The sequence below is a fragment of the Marmota flaviventris genome, chromosome Y (genome assembly GCF_047511675.1).
Source record: "Marmota flaviventris isolate mMarFla1 chromosome Y, mMarFla1.hap1, whole genome shotgun sequence".
Taxonomy (NCBI): domain Eukaryota; kingdom Metazoa; phylum Chordata; class Mammalia; order Rodentia; family Sciuridae; genus Marmota; species Marmota flaviventris.
The window spans coordinates 10473083-10491742 of NC_092519.1; positions in this window are offsets into that span (position 1 = coordinate 10473083).

Sequence of the window (18660 nt, forward strand, 5' to 3'; positions counted from 1 at the left end):
AACCATAACCCTAATGCTAACCCTAACCCCTACACTAAACATAAGACTAACCTTAATCCAAATCTTAAACCTAACCCTAACTCTACACTAACCCTAATTCTAACCCTAAACTAACAGTAAAACTACCTTTAACCCTAAACTTAAACGTAAACTGAACACTAACCCTAACCCTAACCCTTATTCTAACACTAATCCTAACGCTAAACTAGGCCTAAAACTAAACCTAAACTGAATCCTAAAACTATCCAAAATACTAACCCTCACCCTATGCCTAACATTAGTCTTAAACCTATCCCTAAACTTAACACTATTCATAACACTAACCATAACACTAACCCAATCACTAATACTAAACCTAATCCTAACCCTAACCCTAAAACTAACACTCACCCTAACCATAATCCTAACAGAAACCCTAAATGTAACTCTATCACTAACCCTAACCCTAAATCTAAACCTAACTCTAAACCTAACCCTAAATCTAACCCTAACCCTAATCTGAACTGTAAGCCTAACCTTTATAGTAACTCTAACCCTAACACTAAACCTAAAACTAACCCAAATCCTAACATTGAATATAACCCTAACCATAACCATAACCCTAAGAATACCTAACCCTTACACTATTGCTAACCATAACCTTAACCCTAACTCTAACACTAAGCCTAATCCTAAACCTAACCCTAACATGAAACTTAACCCAAACCCTAATCCTAATATTAAAACTAACCCTAACCCTATAACTAATTCAAAACCTAATGCTAACCCTAACCCAAACACTAAAACTAACACTAATCGTAAAGCTAAATCTAACACTAATGCAAACCCTAACACTAACCTTTGCTTAAACCCTAATCGTACCTTAAAAGTAAACTAACACTTACATTAAACCTAACTCTAACCCTAATCCTAACCCTAAGCCTAACCCTAATTCTAACACTAACCCTCACTCTAAACCTAATTCTAACCCTAACCTAGCATTAAACCTAAATCAAAACTTAACACAAATATTAACCCTAAACCTAACCTAATCCTAACTGTACCCCTAACCCTAAAATGAACTCTAACCCTAATCCTAACTCAAACACTAAATCTAGCCCCAACACTAACCCTAACACTATCCCTTACCATAACACTAAACTTAACCCTAAACCTAACTTTAACCATAACTTTAAATCTAACTGTAACTGTAACTATAACTCTAAACCTATCCCTAACTCTTAAACGATAATTATCCCTATCCCTAATCCTAAAACAAACACTAACACTAAACCTAACCTTAACCCTAACACTCACCCTAACCCTAACATTAACATGAACCCTAATTATAATCCTAACACTAACCCTAATGCTAATCCTAAAACTTACCTTAACAATAACTCTAACCCCAAACTTAATCCTAACCCTAACTCTAAAACTAACCCTAACCCAACTCTACCCCTAAAAATAACCCTAACCCTAAACCTAACACAAAATTTAACACTATCACTAACCCTAATCCTAATGTAATCCTAACCATAACCCTAATGCTAACACTAACAATAACCCTAATAATAACTTAAATTTTAAATCTAACCCTAATACTAACCTAAACATATGCCTAAACCTAATCCTAACCCATACCCTAACACTAAGCTTAACCTTAACCATAACCCTAAAAATAACCTTATCCCGAAACATAACCCTAACACTAACCCACACCTATTCCTAAACCTAACACAATCCCTAACCCTAATCCACACCCTAACTCTAACACTAACACTAATTCTAATGTTAAACCTAACCCTAGTCATTACAATAACCCTAACCATAAGACGAACAATAGCCCTAAGCCTAACACTAACCTCAACCCTAACAGTAACTGTAACACTAACCCTAACCCTAACACTAACCCTAACCCTAACACTAATCCTAACACTAAAACTAACTTTAACCTTAACATTAACCCTAACATGAACCCTAACACTAACACTAATCCTAACGCTAAAACTAAACCTAAACCTAACCTTTACCCAAACCCTAATCCTAACACTAACCCGATACCTAACCCTAACCCTAGAACTAAAACTAAAAATAACCCCCAAACTTACACTAAAACTAAACCTTTCCCTAACCCAAATGCTAAACCTAACCCTAACCATAACAATGACACTAACCCTAACCTTAACGCTAACCATTCCATTAAGCTAGACTCTAAACCAAACTTTAACCCTAACCCTAACCAGAATCCTAATCCTAAATTAACACTAACATTAATCCTAACACTAACCCTAACAATAACACTAAAATTAAATCTAATCCTAACACAAAACCTAACCCAAACATAATTTTTACCCTAATAATACCCTAACCCACACACCTACCTAAACCTAACCCTAACACAAACACTAACCTTAACCATAAACTTAACACTAAACCTGTCTCCAATCACAACACTAACTCTAAACGTAATCCTAACCCTAACCCTCACACTTAGCCTAACCCTAAACCTAACTCTAAAACAAAGCTTAAACCTAAACTTAAGCCTAAACCTAACACTAACAGTAATGCTAACACTAACCCTAACCCTAAACCTAACTCTAAAATTAACCCTAAATATAAACCAAACCCTAACCCTAACCCTAAAATTAACCCCAACCATAATCCTAATCCTAAATCTAAAACTAACCCTAACACTAAGCCCAACCCTAACTGTAACACTAACCATAAACCTAACTCTACCCTAACCCTAAAACTATCCCTAACCCTAACACTATCCCTAACACTAACACTAACACTAAAGCTAACCCCAAACCTATTCCTATCCGTAACACTAACGCTAAGCCTATTTCTAAACCTAAGCTTAAACCTAACCCTAAACCTAATGCTAATACTAAACCTAACACTAACACTAACCCTAAACCTAACCCTAACCCTAACACTAACCTCAACCCTAAAATTAAGTCTAAAAATAACACAAAATTAACACTAACACTAACCCTAATACTAACTGTAACGCTACCACTAACCCTAAACATAGCAGAAAACCTAAAATTAACTCTAACAAAAACACAAACACTAACCCTAAACCTAACACTAATCCTAACCCAAATCCGAACCCTAACCTAACCCTAACTCTAACCCAAACCTTAACCCTAACCCTAAACCTAAATGTAACACTTACATTTAAACTAAACCTAACCCTAAACCTAACCAAAACACTAACCAAAAACTTAACCTTAAAATTAAAACTAACCCTAATTTTAACCCTTACACTAACACTATCTCTATACCTATCCCTAAAGCTAACACTATGCCTAACCCTAACCATACCACTAACACTAACATTAATCATAATTCTAAACCTAATGCTAATCCTTACACTAAACCTAAATGTAACCATGATCTTAAAATAAAGCCTAATCTTAACCCTAACACTTAGAGTAACCATAATTCTAATGCTAACACTAAACCTAAACCTAACCCAAACCTAAAGCTAAACCTAACCGTAAGCCTACCCCTAACATTAACACTAAAACTAAACCTAAACCTAACACTAATCCTAAGAGTAAATCTAAACCGAAAACAAACCATAACCCTAATTTTAACCCTAGCCATAATCTTAACACTAACCATAACCCTAACCCTAAGTAAACCTAATCCTAACCGTAAACCTAACATGAAAATTAACCCTAATCCTAACCCTAACCCTAACCCTAACCGTAACTTAATTGTAACCCTAAACCAAACACTAAACCTAATCCTAATCGTAACACTTACCCTAACCATAACACTAAAACTAAACCTAACACTAATTAACCCTATTTCTATCCCTCAGCCTAACACTCATTCTAAGCCTAACACTCAAATAAAACCAACTTTAATCATAACCCTAACCCTAGCCCCAAACCTTACCTTAACACTAACCCTAACCCTAACACTATCCCTAACCCTAACACTAACCTAACTGTAAATGTAACACAAATCCTAATCTTAACCATTACCCTAAACCTAACACTAACAATAACCTAACACTAAACCTAATCCTAGCCCTAATCCTAACTATATCCATAACCCTAACCCTAGACCTAACCCAAACACTAACCCTAAACCTAAAACTTACACTAACCCTAACCCAAACACGAACTTTAACCCTAACCCTAACAGCAACCCTAACCCTTAACCTAAACCTAACCCTAACCCTAAACCTAACCCTAACACTATCCCTAAACCTAACTGTAACTGAAAACCTAATGCTAAACATAATCCTAATGCTAAACCTAACCCTAATCCTAACCATAACAGTAACCCTAACACTAAACCCAACTCTTATCAAACCCTAATAGTAACACTAAACATAACAATACCATCAACCCTAACCCTAATCTGAAACCTAAACCGAACTCTAAACCTAACCCTAACACTAACACAAACCCTAAAATTATTCCTAAACCTAACCTTTACAGTAAAACTAAATGTAACTCTAACCCTGACATTAACCCTAATCAAACCCTAACTCTAAACCTAAACCTAATTATAATGCTAAACCAAACACTAATGCTAACCCCAGATTTAACACTAACACTAACCCTAAACATAAACCTAACACTAACCTAATGATAACCTTATCATGAACCCTAAGCCAAATCCTAACCCTAAAATAAATTTAACCCTAACCCTATCTTTAAAATGAACCGTAAACCCAAAAGTAACTCCAACACTGACACTAACAGTAACTCCTAACCCTAACTTACCCTAACCCTAACCTAACAGTAACACTAACTCTAATTATAACCCTAAATGTAAACCTAAAACTTATCCTAACGCTGAACCTAAACCTATAACTATCCCTAACCGTAACCCTAACACTAACCCTAATCCTAATCACAACCCTAAACCTAATCCTAAACCAAACACTAACATACCATAAACCGTAAACTTAACCATAACCCTAACACTAACCTAACTCTAATCCTAACCCTAAATTTTCATTAACCCTAACTCTAACACTAACCCTAATGCTATACTTAACCCAAACACTAACACTAACCCTACCACTAATCCAAACCCTAAACCTAACCCTAACACTAAACCTAACCCTAATGCTAACACGTACTCTATCTAAAACTAACCCTAACCCTAACCTTAACCCTAACCCTAATTCTAAAGCTAAACCTAACCCTACCACTAACCCTAACCCAAATTCTGATCCTAACCCTAACCCTAACCCTAACCCTAAGCAAAATGCTAATGCTAACCTAAATCTAACCCCAATACTATCTTTAACATGAACCCTAAACCCAAACCTATCCTCAATGTTTATACTAAACCTAACCTTAACCCTATATTAACCCTAATCAAAACCCTAACCCTAACCCTAATACTAACACTTACCCTAATCCTAATTCTAAAACTAACAGTAACTTTAATTATAAGCCTAAATGTTAACCTAATCCTTATCCTAATGCTGAATCTAACCCTAACACTAAGCCTAAACCTAAAATCCTAACACTATCCTTAACACTAAAACAAACCCTAATTTTAACTGCAACCCTAACCCTAATTGTAACTCTAACACTAACCATAAAATACACCTTAAAATTAACCAAAACCCTAACACTAACTTAATCCTAATTTTAACCCTAAATTTAAAAATACCGTAATTCTAACACTAAAACTAATCCTAAACATAACCAGAACACTAACACTAACCCTAACAATAACCCAAACCCTAACCCTAACCCAAACATTAACTTTAAGCCTACGCTTATAGGAACCCAAACCTAATCCTAAACCTAACATAACCCTAACCCTAAACCTAATACAAACTCTAAACCTAACCCTAACCTTAACCTATCCATAACACTATCCTTAACAACAAGCCTAACCCAAATCCTAAATCTAACCACATACTACACAATAACCCTAACCCTTTTCTTTACACTAACACTAATCCTAAACAAACATGGACCCTAATCCTCACCCCAAAAGTAACCCTACCCTTAACCTAACCATAATTCCTAATCCTAACTGTAACCCTAACACAAACCCTAACCCAAAATATAATCCTAACCATAACATAACACTAACCCTAATGCGTACCTAATCCTATCTCTAACTTTAACACTGACCCAAACACTAAATCTAACCCTAACCCTAATGGTAACCCGAACCATAATCCTAACTCTATCACTAAACCTAACCCTAAATCTAGCACTAACCCTAATTTTAACACTAACACTAACTGTAACCCTAACACTAACCCTAACCATAACTTCAACCCCAACACTAAACCTAAACCTTAACCTAACACAAACAATTACCATAACCCTAAAACTAACCCGAACACTATCCCTAAACCTAAACCTAACTGTCACTCTGACACTAACCCTAACCCTAACTGGAAACCTAACCCTAACACAAACCCTAATATTAACCCTAACCATAACCCTAAATCTAAACCTTATTCTAACACTAAACCTAACCCAAATCATAAAACTAACGTGAACCCTAACATTAACCCTAACCCTAAACCTAATACTAACCCTAACCCAAACCCTAAACCCAAACCTATAACTAATCCTAAACCTAACATTAACTCTAACACTAACCCTAACCCTAATACTAATCTTAACCCTAAGCATAAAACGAAAGCTAACCCTAACACCAACCCTAACCCTAAACCTAATCCTAACCAAAACACTAACAGTAAACCTAATCCTAACACTGAACCTAACATTAACCCTAACCATAACTCTAAACATAACTCTAATTTTAACCCTAACCCTAAATTAAATCCTTATTCTAAACCTCACCCTAACACTAACCCTATCCTGAACACTATCTCTAACCCTAACATTCACAAAAACCCTAAACCTAACGCTAACCCTAAGCAAAACACTAATCCTAACCCTAACACTAACCCTAACCAAAAACTTACAACTAACCCTAACACTAAACCTAGCCCTAACCCTAACACAAAACCTGACTCTATCATTAACAGTAACCCTAACACAAAACCATAACCTAACCCTAAACCTAATACAAACCCTAACCATAACCCTAAACATAACACAAATCATAACCCAAACCACAAACCTAAAGCTAACCTAATCTTAACTCTAACCCTTACCTAACCCTAACCCTTACCCTTAATCTAACACTAACCCTAAAACAGCCCTAAACCTAACATTAACCTTAAACTTAACCCTGACTTTAACTGAAACACAAACCCTAATTTTAACCCTAACACTAACCCTAAACGTATCCCTAACACTAAACCTAAAACTAACACTACTCTAACCCTAAACCTAACACTAACACTAACCCTAACCCTAAAACTAACACTAACCCTAACCATAACATGAAACCTAACCCTAACTCTAACCCTAAACCTAAACCTAACACTAATTCTCACCCTAAAGCTACCCCTAACCACAACCCTAACTGTAACACTAACACTAACATTAACCCTAAACCTAAATCTTACAAAAACCCGAACACTAACCCTAACCCTAACCCTAATACAAACTATAACACAAAACCTACAATGAACCCTAAAACTTACAGGAACCCTATGTCTATAACTTACCCTAAACCTAACCATAGGCCTAACATTAAAACTAAACCTAACCCGAACTCTAACCCTAAACTTAAACCTAATTTTAACCCTATCATTAACACTAATCCTAAACCTACTCCTAAACATAACCCTAACCCTTATAGTAACAATAACAATAACGTAACCCTGAGCCTAACCCTATTATTAACCCTATCCCTAACCTTAACCATAACTCAAAACCTAATCCAAACGTAACCCTAACTCTAAACCTAACATAAACCCTAACCCTAACCCTCAACCTAACACCAACCATAACCCTAAAACTAGCCCCAAAACTAAAAGTAACCCTAATCCTAACTCTTAATCTAACACTAACCCTAACTAGATCCATATCCCTGAACCTCACCCTAATTCTAAAACTAACTGTAAAAGAAACCCTAAACTTTACCCTAACACTAACCCTAATCCTTACCTAATACTATCCCTAAACCTAAACCTAACCCTATCGTTAACACTAACCATAACCCTAAACCTAAATCTAACACTACACCTAACTTTAGCACTAACCTTAAACCTAACCCTAACTCTAACAGTAAACCTAACACTAACCCTAACCCTAATCCTAACACTAACCCTAACCCTACCCTTAACCCTAACACTAACTCTAATCATGACCCTAACTCTAACCCTAATCTAAATGTAACCCTAAACCTAACCTAACCCAAACCCCAACCGTAATCCTCAACCTAACACAAACCATAACCCTAAACCTAACACTAACCATAATACTAAATCTAACCCAAACTCAAACCCTAAATCTAACTCTTAAACTAAACCTAACCCTACCGCGATCCCTAACACGATCCTCACCCTAATTTTAAACTAACCTGAAACCTAAACCTGACCTGTACACTAGCAATAACACTAAGTCTTACCTAATACTAACCCTAAATCTAACCATAACAATATCATTAACTGTAACCCTAACCCTAAATCTAAGACTAACTCTAACTTTAACAGTCTAAACCTTACCGTAACCCTAACCCTAACTGTAAAACTAACCCTATTCCTAACCTTATCCCTAATAGTAACCCTAAACCTACCATTAATCCTCACAATAACCTTAACTCTAAGCCTACCCTAACTCAAACCATAATCCAAAATTAACCCTAAACCTAACCCTAACACAAATCCTATACCAAACACTAAACATAACACATACTGTAATCAAACCCTAACCCTAATCCAATCCGTAACGCTAACCATAACACTAAACATAACGCTTATCCTAACATTAAACCTAACACTGTAAACCTAAACCTATCACTAAATCTAACAATAAATCTAACTCTAACACAAAACCTAACCTTATCTCTAAATCTTACCAAAAACATAACCATAAGTATAACCCTTCCACTTGCCCTATCCCTAAATCTAACCCTAACATTATTTATAACCATAAATCAAACCCTAACACTAACATTAAACTAAAACTAACCACAACCATAACACTTACACTAACCCTAACCCTAACTGTAACCCTAATACTGAACCTTACCCTAACCTTATTGCTAACTATTAACCATAAAACAAACCCTAACCCTAAGCCTAAGCCTAACAAAAACACAGACCCTAACACTACCACAAACCCTAAATTTAACCCTATCCATATACTTAACTCTAAATCTCACACTAAACCTAACCCTTACCTAAATTAACATTTAGCCTAACCCTAATTCTAACCCTAATCCTAACGCTTACCCTAAAACTAAACCTAATCCTCAACCTCACTCTAACCCTAACCCTAACCCTAATATATAAACTGTAACCCTAAAACTATCCCTAACCCTATTGCTAACCCTAATCATAACCCTTACAATAACATTAATCATAACCCTAACCATAACATTAACACTAACCCTAAATGTAAACCTAACCCAAAACCTAACCCTCATCCTATGTGTAACCCTAAAACTAACATTAACAAAAATTTTAACACAAACTCTGACACAAAACATAAGACTAACTCTACCCAAAACCCAAACTTAAGGCTTATTCTAACCATAAACTTAACCCTAATAATAACACTAACAACAACGCTAACTCTAACCCAAACCCTAACACTAACCCTAACTCTAACACTAAACCTAACCCTAAAAATAACCCTAACCCTAACCCTCACCCTAAACCTAACTCTAAATCTAACACAAACCCTAACCCTAACACTAACCCTAACCCTAACGCTAACCCTAACCCTTATCATAAATCTAACCCTAAAAAACCCTAACTTTAACCTAACCCTAACCCTAACCTAACCTTAAACCATTTCTAACCATAATCCAAATCCTAGCCCTATAGGAAAACCTAACATAAACCCTAATCCTAGATGTAACCTTAATTCTAACACTAATACTAACCCTAATATAAATCTAACATTAACCCTAACATGAAATCTAACCCTAAATATAAACCAAACCCTAAACTTAACTCTAACCATTACAATAATCCTAACCCAATCCTAACACTAAATCTAACCCTAACCCTTACAAAACTCAAAAACCTTACCCTAATGAGAACACTTATCCTAACCCTAAACCAAAACCTAACAATAAATGTAACACTAAACCTATCCATAACCATAACCCTAACACAAACACTAACCATAATCCTAAGTCTAACACTAAACCTAACACTATCACTAACCCTAAATCTGAACCTAACCCTAATACTAACACTAACCTGAACACTAACACTAATCCTAAACCTAGTTCTAACCCTAAACCTAACCTAAAAATAACCCTAAACCTAACCCTAAAAATAACCCTAACCCTAACCCTAATCCTAAACCTCACCTTAAATCTAACTCTAAATCTAACACAAACCCTAACCTAACCCTCACACTAACCACAACCCTAACCCTAACCCTAACCTAACCTTAATCCTAACCCCAAAACTAACTTTAGCCCTACCCCAATCATAACTCTAACACAACTCTAACGCTAACCCTAAACCTTATCCTATATCTAACCTTAAAACTAACCCTATCCCTAACCATACAATAACCCTAACCTAAAATTAATTCTAACCCTAAACTTAACCCGAATCCTAGCCATAACCGAAACACTAACCCTATCCAAAACACTAACACAAACCCTAACCATAAATGTAATCTCAATCATAACACTAATTCTAACCCTAATATAGACCCTAACACTAACCTTAACTCTAACACTAACCATAATCCTGATCTAAACACTAAACTTAATATTAACCCTAATGCTAAACCTAATGCTTAAACGAACACTATCCATCAACCTAACCCCAACTTTTACGCTAAAACTAGAATTAACCTATCCCTAACCCAAACCTGATCCTTAACCCTAAAAATAACCATAACCCTAACACTAACCACAAACCTTACTCAAACCTTAACCCTAACACTAACCCTAACACTAACACTAAACCTAACCCTAATACTAACTCTAACCCTAATGGAAATTCAAACCCTAACCTTTCAATAAACCTAACCCCGACCCTAACAGTCACCCTAACCCTGACCCTAAACCTAACACTAATCCTAACACTAACCCAAACCCTAAAAATAAATTTAACTCTAACCCTAATTCTAATCATTCAATAACCCTAACCCTAAACCTAAAACTAACACTAAAACTAACCCTAACACTAACCTAAACTCTAACCCTAAATTTTACATTAACCCTAATTCTAACCATAAGCTTAAACCTAACTCTAACACTAACCATAAAACAAACCCTAACCCTAAACCTAACAAAAAACCTAACCTAACCCTAACCCTAATTTTAACTGTAACCCTAACACTAAACATAACCCTAAATGTAACACAAACCGTAAAACTAACACTAACCATAATATTAATCTTAACACTAACACTAACCCTAACCGTAAAAGTAACCATAAACCTAACAAAAACCATAACCCTAACCATAACCATAACTCTATCTAATCCCTAAGCCTAGCGCTACTATATCCCTAACCTAAACCTAACCCTACCTTAAGTTTAAAAATAAATGTAACTCTAACTCTAACCCTAATACTACCACTAACAGTAACCCTAACCCTAAATCTAACCATAACACAATGCTTATTCTAACCTAACACTAACCTAAGCCTTATCTGAAAATTAACCTTAACTCTAACCCTAACCCTAACCCTAACCCTAAACCTAAATCTAAACCTAAAACAAACCCTAAACTTAATAGTCACCCTAACCTTACTCTGACCTAAACTGAAACCTAACAGTAACTGTAAACCTAACCAGAATCCCAACCCTAATACAAACATACCCTAAACCTTACCATAACACTAACTGTAATCCTAATACTAAACATAAATCTAACCCTAACCCTAATCGTAAAACAAACACTGTCACCCTAATCCTTAAGCAAACAATTAACCTAATACTAACCCTAACCCAACTCAAACACCAATCCTAACCCTAACTCTAACACTTACACTATCTCTAACCATAACACTAACCCTAACCTTAACACGAACTCTAACCCTAAACCTAACTAAAACCAACCCTAACACTAACCCTGCAATAAGCCCTAACACTAACACTAACACTAACATAAACTTTAACCCGAACCCAAAATATAACCCTAACAATAACCCTAACCCTAACCCTCACACTAACACTCACCCTAACTCTAACCCCAAACCTAACACAAACCCTAATACAACTGCCGCAGTCTGGCTGGGCACAATCAGGAGCCACTTGTCAAAAGAAACTAACTTTATTTTTAGAACCACACCCGCCAAACAAAACAGCCTCTCAGGAAAAACCCTCAGAGCCTCAAATGCCACCACCGGCTTTCCAAAAGCCTCTCTCTCCCACACCAGCTTCTCTCCACCTCCCACAATCCTCCTGCTCTTGAGGCCGATTGGCTGGGTCACGTGGGCGGAGCCAAAAAAGTCCCCCAATGAGCAGCTCCGTGGTCTGAAAGGGCAGGGAAACAGCCCAATGAGCATCACCGCAGAGGAGCCAATCAGCTAGATGTTGCTGGGGTCGCTGTGAGCCAATCATCAGCCGGCAGCTGGAAGTTTGCTGGCAGCTGGAAGTTTGCTGGGGCCCCTTCGGCTGTGGCTCTCAACATGATTCAGTGCAGGGATAGTAAATGCAAAACGTGGACTATCCTCAGGATGAATTGGAATTGAAAAAAAAAAAAAAAACAATCAATCTTTAATATCTATAACTAAAACATACCAGGTTTTTGGCAAAGCAGACAATTGAGGAATCCCTGATTGAGCAGGTCCCATAATAACCATCTCATTATTAATGGCTCTTAAATCTTGCAATAATCCCCATTTACCAGATTTCTTTTTGATGACAAAAATGGGAGTATTATGGGGAGATACAGAAGGTTGTATATGTCCTTCCGCTAATTGTTGTTTGACCAGGTAATGGGCTGCTTGTATCTTTTCTTTAGTCAGGGGCCACTGAGGAACCCATACTGGTCTTTCTGATTTCCAAGTAATTTTTATTGTCTCAGTGGCCCTTTCTGAAAATCCAACCCATGTCTGTCTGTTCCTTGATCTATTTGTATTGGTGCTTCTATACCTTGTTCTTGTTTTTCTAATCTTTTTCCTTTCCTAAAACCTTGTCTAGTCATAATAGTGGGTGCATTTTGGTTGATGTTATTTGTTAATGTCAAACCTAATTGATCTAGGACATCTCGTCCCCATAAATTTACGGGAAGATGATCCAATACATATGGCTGTATAGTTCCTTCACATCCTTCAGGATCCTTCCAATCTAATACCATTGCACTTCTATGGGGATTAGTTGCCACTCCTAGGCCTCGAGGCGTTTGAGTGGCTTGTTGTAATGGCCAATGTTTTGGCCATTCTTGACGAGAGATGATGCTAAGGTCTGCACCTGTATCCAGTAGTCCATTAAATTCATGTCCTTGAATATTTAGTTTTAACATGGGGCGAGAATCTAAATTTAAAGAAAGCATAGCCCAATCTACACCTGTGGAGCCTAATCCCTTGGAACCTCTTTCTACAGTACGACTGGAAAATTTATCATGTAGGCTGGGTATTATTAGTAACTGTGCTATTCTATCTCCTGGTGAAATTACTGATATACCCTTTGGAGAACTGGCTATAATTTTTATTTCACCTTCATAATTAGGATCAATTATCCCAGGACTTATCATAAGTCCTTTTAGAGTAGAAGAGCTGCGTCCCAATAATAAGCCTACTGTTCCTTTGGGAAGAGGTCCTTTCACCCCTGTGGGAATGATTTGAACTCCCATCTCTGGAGTTAGTACTGCTCTGACAGAGGCGCAGATGTCCAACCCTGCACTTCCTCTGGTTTGTCTGATGAGGGATTTGATGGACAATGTGTCCTGAGCACTACACTGATGGGGTTGCTGGGTTCCTCCAGTGCTCTGTATATTTGTGGTTTTGGGCCCCAGAGCATTGGGCCCCCCTGTCCATTTTTTGGCAATGGAGCCCGATGCCTTTCTCCACGATATCGTGGATAAACACCTGGTCCTTGTTCGTTTTTTGATAATGGAGTACCCTCTATGGTGGTTTGAGAACGACATTCATTAGCCCAATGTCTCCCTCTACGGCATCGTGGGCAAATACCTGGTATTCTACTCCTTTGATACCTAGTTTTCTTAAACCCTCCTCCAATGGGGCAATTCCTTTTAAAATGTCCTGTTTGTTCACAATTGTAGCATGTTCTTGGCCTGGCATCTAAAGCCAGTTTTACTGCAGCTGCCACAATTTGCCCTTGTTCATTAATGTCTCTGGCATCTAAAGCCTGTTTTACTGCAGCTGCCACGACTTGCTCTTGTTCATTAATGTCTCTACATAATTTAATATATGTGTTTAAATCTTCATGTTCCCATGGTCTAATGATATCTCTGCACCAACGATTCGCTTGCTCATAAGCCAGGTGTTTTAGTAATGGCATTGCTTGTTCTGTATTCCCAAAAACTCTGGTAGCTGTTTGAATAAGCCTATCTACAAATTCAGCATAAGGTTCATTAGCTCCTTGTATTACCTTAGATAATTGACCTTGTAAACCTCCATGACCTTGTAAAGTCTTCCATGCCTTAATTGCATCTGCAGCAATTTGTGCATATACGCCAGGATCATATGCAGTTTGTTGCTGCTGATCCTCATAAGGTCCCTTTCCTAACAACATATCTAGATTTCTCTGAGGATAACCAGCTGCTGCATTTCGCCTAGCCATCTCCTTGCAAAATTCCTCATTGGCAACCTTCCATAACAGGTATTGTCCTCCATTTAGCACAGCTTTACACATATTAGCCCAATCTGCTGGCATCATGTTCAAGTTGTTAATGGATTCGACCATGCTTACAGTGAAGGGTGCTTGAGGACCATAGGTTGTTACAGCCTCTTTTAGCTGCTTCACTGTTTTGAAATTTAAAACTTGGTAAAATCGCTGCCCTCCTGCCTCAAATACAGGGCATGTTAATATTTGAGATCTTGTCTCAGGATCCCAACTATCAACTGCGGGGGTTGGGGACCTCACAGCATATGGAGGTGGCCTTGTTAGTTGGACACTTACATCCTCTGGTGATAGAAAGGTGTTAGTAGCAGTCTCCTGTTGTAACTTTCCCCCTGATGGCTTTTTCTGTTTTACACTTTCTTTCTCTGTCTGACTAGCTTGAGAGGCCTTCTCTTTTACTTGAATCTTTTCCTCTGTCTGACTAACTTGAGAGACCTTCCCTTTTACTTGAATCAATATGTCTTCTCCTTCCTTTACCATTGTCTGAACTGAAGGCTTTGGACTAAGCAAACAAGATATGAACGTCCACAATGGCAATGTGCCAACTGGCAGAGTCCCTGGGCTTTTCTTTTCTATTCTTTTTTAAATCTTCACCATGATGGTTCCATTGTGATATATTTAACAACTCCTCCTTAAAAAGCCATGGGCTACATTTTTGTATTGTATCAACGTATGCCCTGATTGTTTTGATTTTACTGAGATGCCTCCTTCCTCTAACAATTTACTTAACACTCTTTCAGTTTGTTTTTTACTAATTTCTGATCCCGTATTTCTACTATAATACAACCCAACAAGATGACGCCTAACAAAACTGAAACAGAGTGAAACAAAATTGAAACAACACAAAATCATTATAATAGCCTCCTGAAATGTCCATCCGTCCTTTCTCCCTATCTGTTCCTCAGATGTGAGCAGTTTTTCTTCCATCTTACACATCTCCAGGGACAGGCAACTTAAAACAAAAGTGAAACAAAATAACAAAAGAAGAATCTTAAAATGGCTACCCATCCTCTCGCCCTGCCCTCAGGGGCGAGCAGTTCACTTACCCTCAGTCGCTCCCCGTGCGAGCCACCAAATGCCACAGTGTGGCTGGGCACAATCAGGAGCCGCTTTTCAAAAGAAACTAACTTTATTTTTAGAACAACACACGCCAAACAAAACAGCCTCTCAGGAAAAACCCTCAGAGCCTCAACTGCCACCACAGGCTTTCCACAAGCCTCTCTCTCCCACACCAGCTTCGCTCCACCTCCTACAATCCTCCTGCTCTTGAGGCCGATTGGCTGGGTCATGTGGGCAGAGCCAAAAAAGTCCCCCAATGAGCAGCTCCGTGGTCTGAAAGGGCAGGGAAACAGCCCAATGAGCATCACCGCAGAGGAGCCAATCAGCTAGATGTTTCTGGGGCCACTGTGAGCCAATCATCAGCCGGCAGCTGGAAGTTTGCTGTCAGCTGGAAGTTTGCTGGGTCCCCTTCGGCTGTGGCTCTCAACACACAACCATAACAATAACCGTAAAACTAACCCTAACACTAACCCTAGTGAAAACCAAATACTAATGCTAAACCTAACCAAACCCTAATCCTACATGTAACCTTATTCTAACACTAACCCTAACCCTAACACACACCCTAACCCTACCCCGAACACCAAACCTAAAACTAACCCTAACCCTACCTCTAACCCTCTAACCCTAACCATAAACTTAATCCTAACATAAACCCTAACCCTAACTCTAACCCCAAACCTAACAAAAAATCTAAGTCTAACCCTAACCCTTACACTAATACAAACACTACCCTGAACCTAACACTAATCCTAACCCTAACCCTAAAACTAAACCTAAAACTAAACCTAACCTTAACCATAACCCTAACCTAAAGCTAATACTAACCATAATTTTAACACTAAACCTATCCCTAACCATGACCCTAACCCTAAAACTTATCCTAACTGTAATTCAAACCCAAATTCTAACCGTAAACCTAACAAAATCCCTATGTCCAAACCAAACCCTAACACTAACACAAATACTAACCCTAATGCTAACACTAACTCTAACCTGACATCTACACTAACCCTAATGCTAACCCTAAATCTTAATATAACCCTAACTCTAACCCTTACACTAAACTTAAGCATAACAATAACCCTACCTCTACTCCTAACCCTAACACTGAACCTACCCTAATGCTAACACTAAATCTAAGCAATAACCCTTACACTAAACCTAACCCTAACCCTAATGCTAAACCTAACACTAGCCTTAACCCTAACACAACTGGAACACTTACCCAAACCCTTAACCAAACCCTAACCCTAAGCATAACCTTAAAATTAACCCTAAAACTTACTGAAAACCTAACATCATCCTAACGCTAATTCTAGCCACAATCCCAACCCATACCCTAAACTTAATATTAACAGTTACCCAAACCCTAAAACAAACACTAACCCTAACCCTAACACTAACCCTAACCTAACCATAACCATAATCCTAACTGTAACCTAACCCTAACACTAACACTAACCCTGAAACAAAACCTAACCATAACTCTAAACCTAACCTAACACTAACCGTAACCCTAACCCAACACTAATCCTAATGGTAATCCTAACACTAACACTAATTCTAACACTTAACATAACCCTAAACCTAATTCTATTCCTAACCCTAACACTAAAACTAAACCTAAACCTATCCCTAACACTAACATGAACCCTAATCCAACCCTAATGCTAACACTAACTTTAATTTTAACCCTAACAGGAAAACTAAACATAACACTAAACCTGACCCTAATCCTTACCCTAACATTAACCCTAACCCTAACACTAACACTAACCCAAACCCTACTCCTAACCCTAACAAAAACACTAACTCTAACTCTAAACCTTACCATAATCCTATCACTAAACCTAACCCTAATTCTAACCCTAAATATAACCCTAATTTTATCCATAACCCTAACACTACCCCTAACCCTAACAAAACCCTACCCCTAAACTTAACCCTATCACAAAACCTAACCCTTATCTTAACACTAACTTTAAAACTAACCCTAAACCTAACCATAAATATAACACTTACCCTAACATTAACCCTAAACCTAACCCTAATACTAACTCTAAACCTATCCCTAACCCTAACATTCTAATTAAATCTAACAATGACCCTGACATAAATACTTATACATGCATAAACCTAACCCTAAACCTAACCCTAATTCTCACCCAAACCGTAACACTAACACTAACATTAAACATAACACTAACTCTAACCCTAACACTAACCCTAAACATTATCCTATTACCTTAACCCTAACACTAAAACTAATCCTAAACCTAACTCTACCCCTAATTCTAACCCTAACCTTAACCCTAAACCTAATACTATCCCTAAACCTAAAACAAAATATAACACTAACATTAACCCTAAACCTATCCTAATCCTAACTCTAACACTATCCCTAACAATAGACTTAACCCAAATCCTAACTAAAACCCTAAACCAAACACTAACCCTAACCCTAACCCTAACAATACCCTAACCCTTACCCTAACACCAACCTTAACCCTAAACCTAACCCTATCACTAACCTTAACCATAACACTAACACTAATCATAACACTAACCATAAACTAACGCTAATTCTTACACTATCTATAAACTTATCCCTAACCCAAACACTATAATAAGCCCGAACCCTTACACTAACACAAACACTAACACTAAACCTTACCCAAATTTTATCATTCACCCTAACTCTAACACTCACTGTAACTCTAAAACTAACACAAACACTAATTCTAAA